Source organism: Amphiprion ocellaris, chromosome 7 (assembly GCF_022539595.1).
Source record: "Amphiprion ocellaris isolate individual 3 ecotype Okinawa chromosome 7, ASM2253959v1, whole genome shotgun sequence".
In the NCBI taxonomy this organism is placed as follows: Eukaryota; Metazoa; Chordata; class Actinopteri; family Pomacentridae; genus Amphiprion; species Amphiprion ocellaris.
This window is the reverse complement of record NC_072772.1, coordinates 32,450,854-32,470,302: the sequence shown is the minus strand read 5'-3', so window position 1 is coordinate 32,470,302 and position 19,449 is coordinate 32,450,854. Positions and strand designations below refer to the sequence as shown.

Below are 19,449 nucleotides of genomic sequence, written 5' to 3'. Positions count from 1 at the left end.
TCATGATGGGGAAGATGTAAAAGGAGCAGAGGCTGAGTCAAGTGAGTCTACAGAGAGCTGTTCCTAATGTTTCACACTGTGTACATTCAATAGATGGAGATTTTAAACGAAGACAGCGTCACACCTGTGATATTACGATTAAACACGCACGATAACAACCCCGCTTGAATTCAGAACACGAGGCGCAATGAGGAAATGAAGGAGAGCTATACGCCCCAATCTTTCTTTTGTGATGCAGAGCAGAGGGAGTCTGACAGGAAGTGTCTTTTAGAGGCGTCCTCGAGAAGGACGGGAGACAAAAACACACCGAACCACGTCTGAATACAGAGTTTCTGATGCACCAGCTGAAGGAGAGCCGAGGTAGATGACCAAACACTATGGACCGCACTGTAACGAATAAAGAGCAGGGTTTTTTTTGTTTTTTTCACTGGTACATACCAGAGAGAGAAGAAGAAGTGAAGGAGACAAAGTGGCGAGCGAACAGGAGACAGTAGAAGAGGTAGAGAGGTAAACAGAGTGGGAGGGAAGGACAGACGAGAGAGAGAGACAGAGAGAGGGAGGAATTCTAAAGAGGCTACTTGTGTGAAAAAAATAACATTGACTCCCAGGGGTCAGCGTTGCCATGGAAACACAGCTCCAGCATTCAAAGGGTAGTGAAAGGGAGTGAGGCGATGACACACATACAGACGCACACTCCTCCTCGCGTCCAAACGCAGCGCCGGGTAATTCGTCCTCACATATATCTGCATGGTGAGATGACGTACGGTCGCAGCGCCGTACATCACACGGAACATCGCGTAACAATGGAACACTTCATTTAACGTCTCGCAGTTGTCGGAGACTTGATTCTAGTGCGAAATGCTGACCCAAGTGAGCAGCTGAGGTGTAACTGATGATTGCTTTTTAAACAAGAAAAGCACTCAGAGAGCGCAGTACTCCACCAAGGCTGCTCAGTCGTTGTATCATTTGACATCTTGAAAAAATTTGTGACAGAAATTACGGCACTATATAATGTGGCCATTAAATATAGATGTACCCACAAACAAAATGATGGATACCAAATCACGTGACCTAAATATGTAGCAGGTGTTGGGAACTGATGGGACTCGGAAACATCCCCACAATTTAATCAATTGTTCCTTGTATCATTTCCAACGGAAAAGTCCCGATAAGTCCGCAGTGGTGGATTTATAATGGGATCACAATCATGTGATCGTCAGCAGGCAGTAGTGTTCACTTGTTGTCATAGTTACAGTGACGCTGTGCCGATATCTTGCAATGATACAGAAATCTTCAACAAATATGTGGATCCAGACTATAAGCTGCATCACTGTCAAAATCTAATCAGTTGTTCCTTGTGTCATTTCTGACCTTCCCTGAAAATGTCATCCACATCTGTTCGTCTGTTTTTGTGTAATACTGCGAACAGACAGACTGACCGACAGATGATATCTATTGATTAATCCATCAGTTATTTCTTGCATTGAATTTATAGAGCGTTTAGTCATAAAACGCAGAAAATATCTTCAAGTATTGTCCTTCATTACATCCACTGCATTTCAAAGGTAATATTGTACTTTCTACTCTACTACATTCATGTGACAGCTTTAGTTACTTTAAAGAGGAAGATTTTACACAATATTTAATAAAACACGATTGTCTAACTCCCTACCCTACCGTTCAAAAGTATGCTTTCGATGAAAACTCCCACTTTTATTCATGTACTAACATAACTGCACAAGGGTTTTCTAATCATCAATGAGCCTTTCAACACCATTAGCTAACACAATGTAGCATTAGAACACAGGAGTGATGGTTGCTGGAAATGTTCCTCTGTACCTCTATAGAGATATTCCATTAAAAATCAGCTGTTTCCAGCTACAATAGTCATTTACCACATTAACAATGTGTAGATTGTATTTCTGATTCATTTAATGTCATCTTTATTGAAAAAAAAATGCTTTTCTTTCAAAAATAAGGACATTTCTGATTGAAACCAACTTTTGAATGGTCGTGTAATTAAATGCATGGTTGCAAGATAAAAATCTAAGTTTCTTTTAAGTTGCAAACAATATTTTAAAGTTTTTTTTGAAATAATAATGTTAGTTGTCTCAATATTGTTTGTATTTAAACTCAGATTTCTACATTAGCTGCTTTAAAACTAAATTTAAATTTGTTTAATAACTTCATTTGTCTTCACAGTGAGTTCAGGATTTGAATTTTAACTTGTCTGGACAGTTTGAGACAGTTAAGAGGAGTAATTAAAAATACCTGTGATTGTGGAGGAAAAGCTAATTGGCCTAACTAATTTGTTGGGTGAACATGATTTCATTAGAAGTTGTCCTAACTCAGAAAGACTGATGCAAACTGCTGCTGTTAGAATGCAATGGCTCCAATATTTTGGTGTTCTGACATTTCCGACAATCAGTTTGTAGTCAGACATGTATGAATTTAGATTTTTTAAATCTAAATTGACATGGTTTCATTTTAGTAAATGTTCAAATGATCCAGTATCTCAGCAAAAATCAAAGATTAGAGAAGAAGTCACAAACTGAAAACAGATTTGTGCACCAGAAATCTAATTTTCCTTCTTTCTTCTCCCATTAATCATGTTTGGAGCCTCAGATTTATCTGTTGTCCCTAAATATAAAAGTGGATATAAAGAAGATCAAACCTGCAGCCGCTACAGGAGGAAGAAGCTGCTGACAGATTGATTGCACTTCACTGTTGTCGCTGCTAGAACTGAATACTGGCTATTTTTCTTAAACTACATATTTTGTTTTTGTTGTTTGTTTTTATTTGTTGTTTTAATATCACAGTATCAAACCATTTCATTGTATAATGACAATAAAGTAAAGTAAGTACTATACATGCTTCACTTTTATGAATCTAATCATGTCATATATGAAAATATATCAGTAAGAGGCACCAAACCAGGACTTTACTTTATTATTTTACCTGCATTTTGCTGAAAACACTTATGTACTTTTACTTAAATAGGTTTTTTCTTGCAGGACTGTTAGTCTTTAGTATAATTAGTTTTACTTAAGTGAACACGATGTCAGAAATATCTTTTTTCTTTTTTCTGTCTAAAACAAATTATATTCCTTTAACGCTGGTATTTAAACACAGACCCTAATTTTTCTTCATAATGAAATATTAAAACAAATAATATAATATTATCCAGCATGTTAAATGTTATTTTGCTGTCATTCAGATCTCCACTGAGGGCTTTCTGATTAGATGAATTAAAATGAAATGTAATTTTTGCTTTGTTTTTACTGGAGTTGCACAAATTTCCACAACATTTTGCGTCTCTGCTTTGACCTAATTCTGCCTTCGGTGACATCAGACAGCGATCTGTTTGGGTTCGGTTAAAGGATCATTTGGGATTATTTCAAGGTCGCTATGCGATTAGCTACAATAGCCGCCGCCGACTGCTGCTTTCTGAGTTTGCTGTTGGTCGGAGACAAACGTTGGAAGGTTGTAGGAGGTTTGTTTGCCCCAGTAAATGTTTTCCTGCAAGAGTTCCTTGAATCTTTGTAAAGGTGGTCAGAAAACGCGCCAAACTGAAATGAGCTAGAATTATTCTTTATCTGTGATGGCTGTTTCTCTCAATTAAGTAATCAATAATCAATGGGAACATTTGGTTTTATAGCAGAGGGGGCTTGTCAAATTATCTTAAACACTGTGATTTCACCTTTAACCCTTAGATGCATAAGTGGGTCAAAAACGACCCGGTGAGGTCGTTTTCTTGCAATATCTTGGTAATGAAAAGTTTTTATCATTTCATATTCCAGCTATTCTTCAAAAACATGTTTTGAAATCATTCCATTTACATTTTTATGTTACCTTTTATATGTTTAAGAAATTTTAATATTTGTATTACTACCCCAAGCTCTTTGTCACTGATAATATCATATGAGAGGTGATGAGTGTAGCAACAGATAGAGGAAAAGAGTGGAAATATGTCAACAAAATGGCATTCTTCTATTGCTATTTTGTGTAATATTCTTCTTCTTCAGTCATCAAAATGTTCAAAATCTGTTATAAAGTGAAAAATAAACATATTTCAAACATGAAATCATTCTTGTGTGGACCAAAATAACAATACAAATGATTAATCTTAACCAAAATGACAAAAAAAAAAAAAAGGGGGGGGGGGGGGGGGGGGGGGGAGAGAACCACATTGATTGTCATACAAGCCATCTTTGACCCACTTATGGAAGAGTGTCGGGTCCAATCACGCATGCATCTGAGGGTTAAAAACCCAAACTAGAGCATCTGTATTTCCACATTCTGTCAGATGTGGCGTCTGAATGAAGCCGGTTTGTGAAGGTTTCATTCCTCTGCTGCAGCTCTGACCTGCCTCAACAATGAAATCGTCCCTGTGCCGACTGGAATCAGACCAGAGGAAGGTGTGAGACTCGCTCACATTCAACAGCAACAACCAAAATAAGCCCTCTGCTGCAGCTTGTTGCAACAAAACGTGTTACTTTTGCCTCTTCGGTGCAAACAAAGCAGCATGAATCGTCTCTTGCGACAGTGATTCTCGCAAACAAGGACACCTGCGGCACGTGTTGTGGACTTCTGCTGCACGGTCGTCGCTCGGCTAATAACTGCAGCGCTTGACAAACCCACCGCTGCCTGTGTGAGCGCCGAATATTTATATTAAGAGCAGAAAGAGAGAAACGGGAGGGCAGAGATGAAAAAGAGTTGGCCTTGATAGAGAAAGGAGGTAGAGATGGAGGGAGGGAGGAGGGTGCTTGGTTCAACAAAGTGAGATAAAAGAGGACGAGATCCACTATTTTCTGTTTGTTTCGGCCTTCACATGAAGAGCAAAGAGGTAAGAAAGAAGGTGAAGAAGAGAGAAGGATCAATTAATCTTGTAAAGGAAAAATGGAAAGGCCATTCCAATTACTTTCCCCTGCCTCACCCTCCCTTCCTCCCTGTTTGCTGCTGTTTTAAGGCACAGAACATCTGTGTGGTGGCGGGGCCTGGACGCAGAGGTTTTCCTGCCGGGTTCCTGCTCTGCACTGCAGCTCTCCGTGAGGCGCGAGATGAATTTACATAGAAATGGAAAATTAGTGAGAAGGCATGCAGGAGGGAGCCGATAACAAAAGCAAATTCAAACCCGCAGACGCCGTGGCACAGTCACTTCTCACTGCTTCAACTTGAATATTAGAGAATTATCTTTCCTCTGAGTGTTTGTTTGTGAGGCGTCTCTCTGTGGGATTAACAGCTGTGATTCTTCTTTTTTTTCCTCGCTTTTGTCCATCCGTCTCTCCTCTCAGAGTAAATGGAAGTTTGCGGTGAGTTCCTATTGATTAGTGAGTTGTTACTGTGCGGCACGTACGCAGCGAGGCTCCTTCAACACACCTGTTTACGTCCTGCTGCTATCTACAATCTGCTGTCCTGTGTAGATTAATGAGAAGAGCAAAGTGCTAACAAAGTGTGAACGCCACCGAGGCAGAGTGATTCTATTTTCTGTCGAGCTTCGAGGATCGCTTCAACCTGACTGTAAGAATAGAAACAACATGGCTGATTTCATCAACACAATGTTGTGAATGTGAACGTTTTTCTCATATAGAGTTACAATCGCATGGCAAATTAGCACAAAATCACACTGAAAATGATAAAACTGTTGCGCATTATGTCAGAACGAACTGTGAAACTGTACGTAAGTGTGTTAAAACAACTAAAAGTCGACTCCTTTAAGTCAAATATTAATACATAATGGTTATATCATTAAAATATTGTCTGAGAGCTCATTTCTTAGCACTTTTTATTTGAAAAAAAATTGTCAAAATAATGTATATTGGTCAAAATCTGCAACAAAAATGGATTAAAGTACAGGAATTTCTAATAAAATTGCTTCAAAATACCCTGCTTGCTAAGATATGTCACGTAGCATTTAGCATAATTTAGCTCTTACACATCTTTGCAAGCATTTAAATGTATTCATCCTTGATTTCTGCACATTCTAGCTTGGAGACAAAGAGTGTTAAAACTAATTAAATGTATTTCTCTGAGTCAAATATTAACAAACTAGTTATAGCTCAACATTTGTTGTTCAATGACTGAAAATGTTTCAAAATGATCATGTAAATTGGCCAAATCTGCAACAAAAGCTGATCAAAGTGCTGGAATATACAGTAAAATAGTTTTAAAATATCCTGCTTGCTGTGCCAAAGTAAAATTAAATAAATAAATAAATAATGGTATTTATAAGCTAAATGTGCTGTAAAAATGTGTGAATCTCCTGCTCGCTTCACTCACAGAGTGACCTGAGGGTGTTATATTAAATCAGAGATGAAAAATAATGCAAGAAATGCACTTAATGGGATTAAATCGGAGTTTCCATTTGAGACTTTTGCACGTGCATCATCTCAGTTCTTTCTGAGGGTGCTATATTACATTGGAGATATAAAAAATATGCACAATAACAGTTAATTTTAAACATTTTGGGATTTTTTTTTGCAGTTCTGGCAGTAAAATGTGCCAAAAAATACACACAAAGCTTTCCAGCTTGATCTGAGGGTGTTATACTAAATTGGATATGAAAAAAATGTGAGAAATTACAGCTAATTTTAAATATTTTGGGATTTTTTTTGCAGTTTAGACTGTAAAATGTGTCAAAAAGTCCACACAGCTTTACAGAGTGACCTTAGGGTGTTATGTTAAAGTGGAGATGAAAATAATGCGAGAAATTATGGCTCATTTTAAACATTTTTTAGATTTTATGCAGCTCAGACTGTAAAATTGCAATAAACAACGACTACACACACAGTTTTATCCATGTCGCTCTTGTATCTGCACTATAAATTAATCGCTTGCGACCCAACGGGCTTCATTAAAAAATCTGCACATTTTTAGATTTCCTGCTTTCTAACTAGCAAACACATAACAAGCGTAACCCGTGTGGTTATTTTCTCGCAGTTTCAACCTTTTTATGGATATTATAATTTGCATAACGCGTGCCGTTTTGGCCTCTTTGCCTTTTGACTAATGTAAGTGGATGATTATAGCAACATTCACGCCTGTTACTAAACAGTAACGATCCCATTTTTGATGTAAATGCAGATATCCGCATCGCTACAGCAGGTCAGAAACCATTTTCCCATTAAACGTGTCGCTCCTCCGCATTCAGTTTCATTCAGACGTCTAATTTTGCATCAGAAAATGCTGCGGCACGTTTTCCGCTCCAGCGTTGTTTTGCAGTCGGGGTGAAAACGAAGGATGAAATAAATGACAAGCAGCGGGTGAGGCGGCGAAGGCGCTGAAAAGATTTTTTTTTTTTACCCATGAACCCTTTCATCCTCTGCACTGAGACATTCTCTCACACACAGTGTTGGTGTAGAAGTGGGAGGATAAACAGTGGCGTACAGCGATGTCTGAATCCCTCCTGGTGCTAATGATCACATCTACCATCTTCATATCCAACCGATTCTCCACTAATGAGCTTCTCCATTCGCCTCCACTCCTCCTCCTCCACCTCCAACCACATTTTTCCCTTCCATATTGTCCTCTTCTTCCTCCCCTCCGTCTTAATTTTCACCGATTTACGAACGTTTCCAGTCCACATACAGTCCTTTTAAAACTGCGTACTCTTTGTGCCTTTTCATCATGAAAAGGTTTTTAGTGCTGCAATCTTCTTCTCCCTGCATTTAAAAGGTTCATTTCTTTCTATTTTCTCTGTTCAATAAACCTCTTTGCACAAGGTCAAACACACACTCCTACACACACACACACACACACACACACACACACACACACACACACACACACACACACACACACACACACACACACACACACACACACACACACACACACACACAATGCGTTCCCAATCTGAAGGGCATTTAACATGAAATCATCAACTTCATCCTGGTTTTATTTAGCTGACGCTGTTGCCTCGACTCGCTCTAATGGCCGACTCAGCCAGGCAGCCTCCCACCTACCCACAATCCTTTGCTCCCAGCACCTTTTTTCCGCAGAGCTGCCACAAAGAAGATTATGTGACAGTTGGCAGCATGCAGGCAGCCTCTCCTGCAGTGACAACTCTTTCATGTTTTTGCTTTTTTTTTTCATCCCCTCAGCTGCTCTGGTTGAAGTTTTTCTATGTTCTCTCATCTCTGGTGTCTCCCTTTATTTCGTTTCTCCTTGAAGAGCTTCGTATCTACTGGGAGAAACTTTTTTTCTTCCACCGAGCAGCAGAGGAGGGTTTTGGTGTCCATCCAGCTGCTGACTAGAACGTCCTGTTGCTGCAGCTGCTGGGCCGAGGTCAGAGGTCAAAGCCAATCTCCTGCTCGTGAATACACTCAGGCCGATAGTGTGAAGGAGCAGCGATGGGAAGTGTCGACTTCAGCAGGGATGCCGGCTTAGCACGAGTCTAAATCAATGTCAACAGCGGAGCAGGGTGATTGGATTCAGGAACAACTTGGAACAAGTTCAGGGTTTTGGCAGTTGGAGGTTTATGGAGGCCAAAAACTGTCAAGTTGCTAACAGCGTATACACTGAGGCAGGAGTCTTTAAATATCACAATTTATAACAGATCTGACCTTTATAGGGCATAAAAATCTGGACTAATTCTGCTCTGGTTTGTGGCCCTTTGACAGCCTCTTTGTGTCTAAAAATGTTCTTCATCAGTAGGTACAGATTGAAATAATTAGTTTCTAGCATCAATCTTTAACTTATTAAAGATGGACGTAGCTAATGTCACCCACTGGTTTGTTGACTAACAATTTGAAGCCTCCAGTTTGGCATTTGGATGAAGCAACGAATGAATCTTGTCACTCCAAAGTATACTCTTCATTATCATCCATTTTACACTAAATGGGACCATAATTTACAAAATAAATACCATGTTTCATTGAATAAGACTTAAAACTAGCAATTGAGACCATAAAGTCACTAGAAAATTGTTTAGTTTGGCAACAGATAAGTGAGAATTAGGGTCATTTTCTCATAGACTTCAGAAAGAACGCAGGTTTAAGGCACATTTTTACTTTTAAATATCACCATTTTATAACAAACATATTGTGGGACACTAGAATGCAGACTAATTTTAGGTTTGCGACTCTTGAACAGCCTCGCTTGTTCTGGTCTGACATTACTCAATCAGCATTTTCTTGATCAGAAGGTACAGACGAAAATTATTTTCTAGCATCGGCAATTAACCAGTCAAAGCTCTACACATACACTGTATATAAAAGATAGACTTGGCCACTATAATGCTGCATACAGATTTGTTTGCCATTTAGGAGCCTTGAGTTTATCATCTTTATCATCTATTGTACTCAAAGTGGGACCATAATTTACAAGATGAACAATATAATGTATTTAAGGAAACTTAAAAATAGCAACTGAGACCACAAACTAATTGGAGGAAGGCTTATTGAGGTAACAAGTGAGAATTAAGTAATTTTCACACTGATTTCTATACAATCAGACTTCTTCATGCAACCAGGAGTCGCCCCCTGTTGGCGGTTAGAAAGAATGCAATTCTGTGTTGACTTCACTTTTCACATCAGGAGTCTACATCCATTTTTTGCGTTAGTTTTTTACATTTAAGTGTCATCATTTTATATCAAACCAAACAATCGTTCGGCACTAGAATCAAGACAATTATTTTTTCGGGTTTGCGGGTCTTTAACAGCCTCATCATGTTGCTTGTTCTGGTCTGACAATAATTAACCAGCAATTTCTTGATCAGTACAGAAAACTTCAACCACAAATACACTTTCAATTAAAGTTGAATGTAGCCAATATAATATCAGCTACTGATTTGTTGACTACTGTTTTGAAGCCTTGAATTTGGTATTTGGCCATTGCCATATTGTGTTTTTTGAAACATAAAATAACAAGTACAGGGTTGATTTCCTTACGTGAGCATGCTGACATAGTAGCAGCTTGTCAACCACAAGGTAACCACAACCTAAGGCATACCTCCATTATCATCCATTTTACACTAAATGGGACCATAATTTACAAAATAAATACCATTTTGTGATGAAGAAGACTTGAAACTATCAATTGAGACCATAAAGTCATTAGAAAATAGTTTACTTTGGTAACAATTAAGTGAGAATTAAGGTCTATTTCTCATACACTTCTATACAATCAGACTTATTTTGCAACCAGAAGAGTCGCCCCCTACTGGCTGTTAGAAAGAATGCAGGATTAAGGCATTTCAGCATTGGCTTTACTTTTAGATATCGAGGCTACGTCTAATTTTTGACATTTTTCAAAATTCAAAATGCAGTGATACTTCCTTGTATGCAGCTGTAGTTTGGTTTTTGGCTTCTCTGACCTTGCTGCTCTTCACACTCTAAGCTACAGCATCTGAGGGATACGACAAACTCTCCTTTCTCTCCCGTCTAACAAACTCATCCTTTCCTCACTTGACACCCACCACATACTTCCCCTGACCTTCTCCAACTTTGCGGTGGAAAATTATAAACAGATAATTAACGTGCAGGGAAAAAGCACCACCGAATCAGCCAATTAAAAATAAAACTAAGGAGCAAAGCGAACATTTCAGACTTGTATCCGTTGTCAGGGCAACGGTGAACGTCAGGGGTGACTCACACTAACTGACACTGATTATGAGGGCAAATAATTACACAAAACATTGAAAAAAAAAATTCATTACTGTCATCGTGTCCAGAAACAACCTCTGCAACGAGGTTTAAAAAAACCCAAAAAACTGCTAAAATGCTGCGGATGAATTAAATGTTGACACGCTGTAATTAAAAGTTGCCCCGCAGATCGAGCAGCACTGCACAACAAAGATGCTCTACAGCGTCCCGGTTGCCCTGAAAATGTCCTGCTGTCCTCACAGAGTCAAAAGAGACAGCTAGAGAGGCCGAGGAAGACGAATGGTTCGCCTGGCCTCATCAATCAAAGCATTTTGTGTATCTGTGAATGTGTTAACGGGGGTGCTGAGAAAGATTTCAGAGAGCAATGTTTCATTTTACAATCGGGGATGCACACAACACACGCACGCACGCACACACACACACACACACACACACACACACACCCACACACACACACACACACACACACACACACACACACACACACATATGCAATCACACACATGTACACATGGCATGCTGCAACAGTATGCCAGGCTCTGACCTTGACATGCAGATGTATTAACACGCCGCCTCCAGCCGGCTGCCTCTCTGTCGCCGTTCTCTCCTTTCTGACTTCTAATTTTACGAAACACCAAATCTCCTGAGACGTCGAAGCTCCTTGTTCATATTCAGATTAATGGAAAACATGGCCGCCGTTAGCGCGTTTACAAAAATAGTCACTTCATGGGACTGAATCTGGGTTTCCACTTGAGACTTTTAGCTTGTGCATCATCAGCAACAAGTTTGCACTGAAAATCTGAGATCTGTTATGTAGCATTTAGCATAATTTAGTTTTTGCACATCCTTGCAAGCATTTTAAATGTATTCATACTTTATTTTTAAAACATCCTAGCTAGCAAACAAAGTGACCTGAGAGTTTTATATTAAATTGGAGATTAAATTCCTGCAAAAAATTACACCTAATTTTAAATATTTGTTTATTTTTTTGCAGTTTAGACTGTACAATGTGTCAAAAAATCATATGAAACTTTGCAGAGTAACCTGAGGGTGTTATACTCAATGGGAGATGAAAATAATATGAGAAATTTTGGCTAATTTTCAGTATTTTTAAAGTTTTTTTGCAGTTTAGACAGTAAAATGTATTAAAAAATTTCACACAAAACTTTGCAGAGTGACCCGAGGGTGGTAAATTAAATTGGAGATTAAATTATGCAATAAAGCAAATTCTAAATATATTTTAGATTTTTTGGGCAGTTCTGACAATAAAATGTGTCAAAAAAAAAATCACACAAAACTTTGCAGTGTGACTTGGGGGTCTCATATTAAACACGAGATGAAAATAATGCGAGAAATTGCAGCTAATTTTTAGTATTTTGTGATTTTTTTATGCAGTTTAGATGGTAAAATGTGTCAGAAAACTCACACAAAACTGTACAGAATGACCTGAAAGTGTTGTATCACATTGGAAATGAAAATAATGTGGGAACTTACAGCTAATTTTAAATATTTCTAAATTTTTTTACACCTCAGACTGTAAAAAACACAATACACTGTTTCATCCACGTAGCTTTCTTATCTGTAATAAAATTCACTTGTGACCGACTTTTTCACTAGGCTTCATTACAAATCTGCGCATTTTTAGATTTTCCTGCTATTGAACTAGCAAACAGACCACAAATGTAACCTCTATGGTTATTTTCCAGCAGTTTATGCCTTTTTACGGTTACTATAATGTGCATTAAGTGCCTAAACGTAAAAACCTAATAACCTTTTTAAAGTAGGTCAACACAACACAACACAACTTGTATTTGATATTTGTTCCGGGCAGCGGTTTGGGATCGTCGGTTTTAGAGCTGTCACAGTGCTGATGATGAATCATCCTCTCATCTAAACTTTGTGTCACGTTCCATCCCGGTCACGAGTTCGTCCGTCAGTTAGCCGCTGGACGCTAACACCAAAACACAACACACCGAATCCGCCTTGTGCTCGGACGCAAAGGCGCACGGGAATTCGCACTTTCATTAGTTTGAAAAAGCTGCACACAATGACAGATAAACAAAACAACCCGTCTGACATCCGCACAAACACGCAGAGCGACTGGAGGCCGGCGAACAACTGTTGAGGCTGCTGGAGTTTGAACTTTGAAGTCTTAAGCAGGGACTTTAGCTTAATCTGCCTCCTACTGATCCACGGGCTTAGTCGCCTCTCCCTCTCTCTCTCTCTCTCCCACTCTGCCGCTACCTCGCTCGCCCTCCCCTGTGTCATCCCTCGTTCTCCTTCCATTCTCTGGCTCGTCCAGGAGACCAGAAACCCCCTTTGCAGGTTAAAAATAACAGGATGACAGAAGAGCTGGTCACAATGACCGACACCGAGGGAGCATAGCGCTAACTCGGACACATGTGTGTATATATACATTCCCAGGAGTGTATCCCTACACACTTTTATATATAAATATATATATATAGGGCTTTTATCACATGCTTTAAGGCCTTTTTCTGACTCCATGTGGCATTTCATTCCTCCTGTACAAACAATACAAGTATAAACACTCGTACAGTGGATGAAATTTAATGTATACACAGAGGCACACATGGGAAGAGTTAGAATCGGCTTTATGCTGCAGTTTAAGTGATTTACTGAACATATTTTCCTCTCCGGAGGACATTAAACTAGTATGCGTAAGCACATGCAACATGGAATTACATTCTTTTGTTATTATGTGAATTTATTGCATTTAAAAAAAATGAAGGTTAAACTCTGTGTTTCCTTTAACTGGCTCCTCCAGCACAATTTTTCCATTTGTTTTGTTCTCCGACACGCAGAAACAAAATGTACTCTGTGTGCTTGGTTGTGTTGGGACATCATGACAGGGGAGCTTCTTCTTATTTAGAGGGATTTAAGGGGACTATTTGAACAGCGGGAGAATTATTCCTGGTTGTCATCCTGTCTGTCAAATAATCCTTCATGGCTTACCAACAGGTGCGAAGCAGATTTATTACTTTGTGACGAGGCCGATGATTCCTGATGTGCATTTTTGTGGATAAAATAGATGTTCGATTCTCTGACCTCACGGTGCGTCCTGTGTGTGACGCTCATAGGCTGGTATTGTTTTGTACTATTAAAATGAAATAAAACGCTCTTTTTCAACTGGCTACGCTGTTGGGATTAAAAAATGTAGTTTTGGTTAAGATCTGGTTTGGATCTGGTTTAAATTAAAGCCTCTTGGACAAGTTTTTAAGTCAATCTTGGTCACAGGTAACCCTTCAGACACCAGGAAGTTTTGGTGTCTCACTCACTGTAGACTTATTTTGTTACTATAATAAAAAGTCCTGCACCTGCATTTCCTGCAAACTTCCACATTTGGCCAGTTTGGAAACTGTTAAGGCCACAATTTTTGGCTGGTTAAAACTTACCACTTGTGAATTCTTTCATACACTGTGAAAGGTTTGTTTACATCAAAAACTCCAAGAAGTTTCTATGTATTTTCTGGCTCCTGTCACATTTTTTCATCACTGTTGGCTCATTTTTCATTACAATATAAAGTCCTGCGCCTCTATGAAAACAAAACAACCATGATTAGAAGTAGAGAAAACTTTAAAATGTCTTTTTGCTAGTTTAACTACATTATATTTCCATAAATCATAAAAAAGAAGAAACCAAAGTTGAATTTCTTTGGTTATTTATTTTCCAAAATTGCAAAAAATACTGGAATCACACGTCCACATTCAACCAGGATGTTAACAACACTATTAAAAGTGGTGACTCTACATACTATGGATATTTTACTGCTTACATGTATATTTTTTCTCCATGCTTTGCAAACACAGCCTGCAGTTCAACCCAGTTCATGTGAAAACTCTCAGAATTTTTGCTTCCTGACCATTGGTCACAGCTGAGTCACTAATGGCTTTTTAGTTGTGCTGTGAATGACAGAATTTTTAGTTTTTTGTAGTATCCGTTTAGTGCAGAAACTATATTTTTGGTGAATTTTTATGCGAGTATGCGAAGATGGAACTCATTATCCTACACGAGGACTTCAAGGACCATTGGAAAGATAAAAATATGCAAATTATTTCAGTTTTTACAGTGTCTGACTCTGATAAATGGCGTAATTTTGGTGTTTTTTTTAAAGCTAATGTAACTTCTAAAGCTGGGTTTCGGGGTTCAGACGGTTAAAATGATTTAAATCTCCATTAACACTAAAAGTTGAGAAACTAATCTACACACATCGACCTTCCAGCCATCTGACACTGATCATAAATTGCTAATGAGGATATACAGCAGCGTAATTTGTCAGAGACTGTGTTGCGTATACAGGAGACATGAGAGCGAGATGTGATGTGTGCGATAATGTTCATTAACTCCCCCTCAGCAGCGTTAGAAGATCATAACCTGTGATCATTCTTTATCCTCCTCCACACTATAGAACCAGCTCCAGTCTGCTGATATACGAGCTGCAGGAATATTAGCTCAAAAAGCACACAGAGCAACACTCAGGAAGGCCATTAGCTTCTCACACCGGGCGTCTAAATAAAAGGATGGAGTGTTCCTGCCATGGACAAAGTGCTGCGGCTACTTACGGATGATGCAAAAACAAATCACTCTTTTAACGTGTGAAAAAACACAAAATGCGTGAGTAGTGAACTGTCGGGTAATGAAACATCTCCTTCCTTTCATCCCTCCTCTTCCTCCTTTGTGGTTTCCTCCTCTTCGCCACAGAGGAGGGAGGTTAAAACCACCGCACAGCCCCAGTCTCTGCTACTGGATTCACTCCCTCTGTGGCAGAAATTTAGTTTGCACATTTTTCTTTTTTGCATATTCCTGCATCTGCAAGGAAACGATAATCTAAACAATGGACGAAAAGGCTCTAAGCTTGATTATCTGCATGCTTGCTGTTCACATGTGTACACGGTGCAGTAAAATATGAATTACAGCGGAGATAATACGACGCAGACGCTCAATCATCTCTGCTCGGAGCCGATAAGAGACACGGAGAGGCGGCGTGTTATTCTGATGACTCAGCAGAATGAGGCAGAAACTGCACATCACAGAACTGACAGGGGGGAGAAAAAAATGGATGAAATGTTATGCAAGATGGTACAAATCCAAAATACTGTAATAAAACGCAGCTCAGAGAGTAAAATCGTGATCACAAGTCACCAGAATAGAACAGACGGCCTGTCAGTGCACGTGTCTGCTGCTGGTTTTGATTGAATTTAGACTCATTAAAGAGGCAGTAACTTGTATTTTTAACAGTATGTTAACAATACGTTGCAGCTCTGTCTCTCAAAAATTCCTAAACTGCTTCTCATTTTGTGATTCCTTTGAACTGGAGGCCTTTCTGACTGAGTCACAGTCTTAACCTCCGGGGAGAAGACCTGTTTGTTACTAAGTTAAACCACATTTCTTTCAAAACATGAATGACAATGCAGTTTAGTTGATTAAGATGGTAATTTTTGAGACATATGGTTGCAAATGCCCATGTGGTAGCCATGTGACAATGCAAAAGTTCAGCTAATTTTCAAAATAAAGGCACAAAATACATTCATTCATCCATAAATTCATTCAAGGTCTCGCTAGCTGGTTGAGTTTTAGCAAAATGACCTATTATGCTAACAAGTGTCTTTAAAACATTTTTCCCACATTAATTTTATTAGCAGAGCAATGTATCATAGAAAGTTTAACAAAATAAAATAGCAAATGTGCCCAGCAGGAGAATATGTCTGTTCCTGAGGCTGCAACTCATTGATATTTTCATTGTAGATTCATTTGTTAACCATTTTCTGGATTATTCAATTCAAATTGATGAAAAATGTCAATCAGTGTTTCTCAAAGCGCAAGATGAAAAATAAATGATAAAAATCTGAAGTTATCTGCAAGAGAAACTCTGGTCGGCTGAGTCAGAGACGTCTTTTAAGTCTCTTCTTAAAGCATGCCTTTATCAAGAGAGCCTTTTCTGATTTAATTTCATTGCAATTTCCCTTGAACTGTCTTTTATTTCTTCAAATAATATTCTTTAACACTGTGTTTTATCTGCCTCATAAACCCTAATGTATGTTTCATCTTTCTCATTGGGAAGCATTTTGTAACTTAGACTTTAAAAACTGCTCTATGTATAAATATTTACTATTATTATTTTCATGATTATTAAATGTCCTATTTTGTCCACAACCCAACAATATTCAAGTAACTATCATAGAAGAGGAAAGAAACCAGAAAATATTCACATTTTAGTGGCTAAAATTAGATAATTTATACTTTTTTCCTTAAAAATTTACATAAATTGGTGATTAATTTCATAATTGACAACTAATTGATTGATATTTGCAGCTCTGGTTTATTATATGATTACATTTCAACACTTTTGACAATCACAAATCAGCTGTGTTTTTATATTTCAACACAACTGTGAGTCTCTTGTGATAAAGTGATCAGCTCTCAGTTAGACGTCATTCATTCATTCATTTATTCATTCATTCATTCTTTCATGCATTCATTCATTCATCAGCAGCAACAACACAGAAGTTCTGCTGACTGTTTGACTCACTGTTTGGCTGCAGCTGATTTATTTCTGTTTTGCCAGCAGAGCTCGGAGTCTTTTGCTCTCCATCGTCTGACATAGTTTTTCCTCACATTTAAGGCCCGACTTCCTGCAGCAATAACAGGAAGTAGGAAACAGGTGTTCCTGCAGAGGTGAAAGGTCGCAGGAAGCGGTCAGCAGGAAGAGAAACACCCACGGTGGAGCTGGAGGGAGCGTGTTGTCATTACGGAGAAACAAACGTCTGCAGATTTCGATGTGAATAAAAGGGCAGCGAGGGCCGAAAATAGAATAAAACGACAAGAAAACCACAACAAACCACAGCTGATCTCACAGGGGAGCGGTGCTGGAGGAGAGGGCACGTTTTAGAGTAAAGATGAGTATTGATGCTGCATCACGTAAACACAGTATGGGAGGTCTCCAGGGGGCTCTAATGGAACTATCGCTGAGCTTTAGGCTGCTGCTGGAAGCTTTCTTTTACAGAAAACCCAGCAGGTGAACAGAAATGACCACAAACTATCTGCACAGTGACCTAAAACTCCAGCTGCATGCCAAATCTGCATTTATTCTGAGCACATAACTGCAGCTGTCTTCACAAAATGCAGCGTGCGTACAACCAGGTCAGATTATTCCATCATAATATTACACCCTCAGGTTGCACTACCGTTCAAAAGTTTGGGGTCACTTAGAAATGTCCTTATTTTTGAAAGAAAAGCAGTTTTTTTCAATGAAGATAACATGAAAGTAATCAGAAATCCAGTCTAGACATTGTTATTATGGTAAATGACTATGGTAGGTCAACTTTACTCATTTAGAGCAACTTTAACTATTATGGAGCAACTTCAACTACTATGGAGCAACTTTAATTCATTTTTGAGTAACTTTAAGTAATACAGAACAAACTCCTTTAGAGCAACTTTAAGTCCTTTAGAGCAACTTTAACTAACATAGAGCAACTTCAACTCATTTAGAGTAACTTTAACTCCTTTAGAACAACTTTAAATAGAATCATGTACACTACCGTTCAAAAGTTCGGGGTCACTTAGGAATATCCTTATTTTTGAGAAAAAAAGGAGCTTTTTTTAAAAATGAAGATAACATTAAATGAATGATAAATCCAGTCTAGACATTGTTAATGTGGTAAATGACTATTCTAGCTGGAAACAGCTGATTTTTAATGGAATATCTCCATAGAGGTACAGAGGAACATTTCCAGCAACCATCACTCCTGTGTTCTAATGCTACATTGTGTTAGCTAATGGTGTTGAAAGGCTCATTGATGATTAGAAAACCCTTGTGCAGTTATGTTAGCACATGAATAAAAGTGTCAGTTTTTATGGAAAACATGAAATTGTCTGGGTGACCCCAAACTTTTGAACGGGAGTGTACATCTGGTCTGGTTTTGGTATTTTGGTAAAACTAAAGAGCCTGAGAGCAGCAAAAGTCATTTCCACAGCTGAGTACAAACACAATGAAATGATGTAACATTTGCTAAGCGACTACCGTGTTTAAGTTTCAGCAAGATCACCATTTTTAAGATTTTCCAGAGTCTGTTTCGCCTGTGCAATGAAGCAATTTAAGTGGTTTTCCACTCTCTTCCACAAGAGATAAGGAGTCAGAGAGCAGCAGAAAACTGAACCATAAATTCGCTCAAGGTCTCGCTAGTTGGTCCAGTTTAGTAAAGTGACCTATTATTATGCGGAACAACTATGTTAACAAAAGTCATTTTTTCCCACCTTAATTTTATTAACAGAGCTATGCATCATGGAAAATTCTACAAAATAAAACCGCAAATGTGTCCAGCAACAGAATATGTCCATTCCTGGGGCTACAACTCATTAAGATTTTCATTGTTGAGTCATTTGTTGACTATCGGGTCATATTATCACACCTTAAGGTTGCATACATCTTATCTGGTTTGGGTATTTTGGTAAAATTGAAGAGCCCCAGAGCAGCAAAAAGTCTTTTCCACAGCTGAGTACAAACACAGTGAGATGATGTAACTTTTGCTAAGTGACTGCCATGTTTAAGTTGCAGCAACCTGATAGCGATCGCCATTTTCAAGATTCTCCAGAGTCCAGTTTCGCTTCTGCGATAAAGCAAATGAAGTAGTTTTCCGTAGCAACAGCTGCACAAGAGATAAGGAGTCAAAGAGCAGCAGAAAACTGACCACAGACTGATGCAGGCAGGAAAATCGATGTAAACTTAACCGACATTAGCGCTAAGCGCTAAAGCTGCAGGAGCTGAAATAGTCTCAATTTAAGCCTGTATAATGGAACAAGTTCCACATGTGAAAGTTTGCGA

The 19,449-nt window shown here is 38.7% G+C and overlaps 1 protein-coding gene across 2 annotated transcripts in view; it reads right to left on the bottom strand.

The window, feature by feature from the left end:
• The window catches only part of nova2 (NOVA alternative splicing regulator 2), a 116,824-nt gene that overhangs the window by 12,517 nt on the left and 84,858 nt on the right, over window positions 1-19,449 (bottom strand). The window lies entirely within an intron of this gene.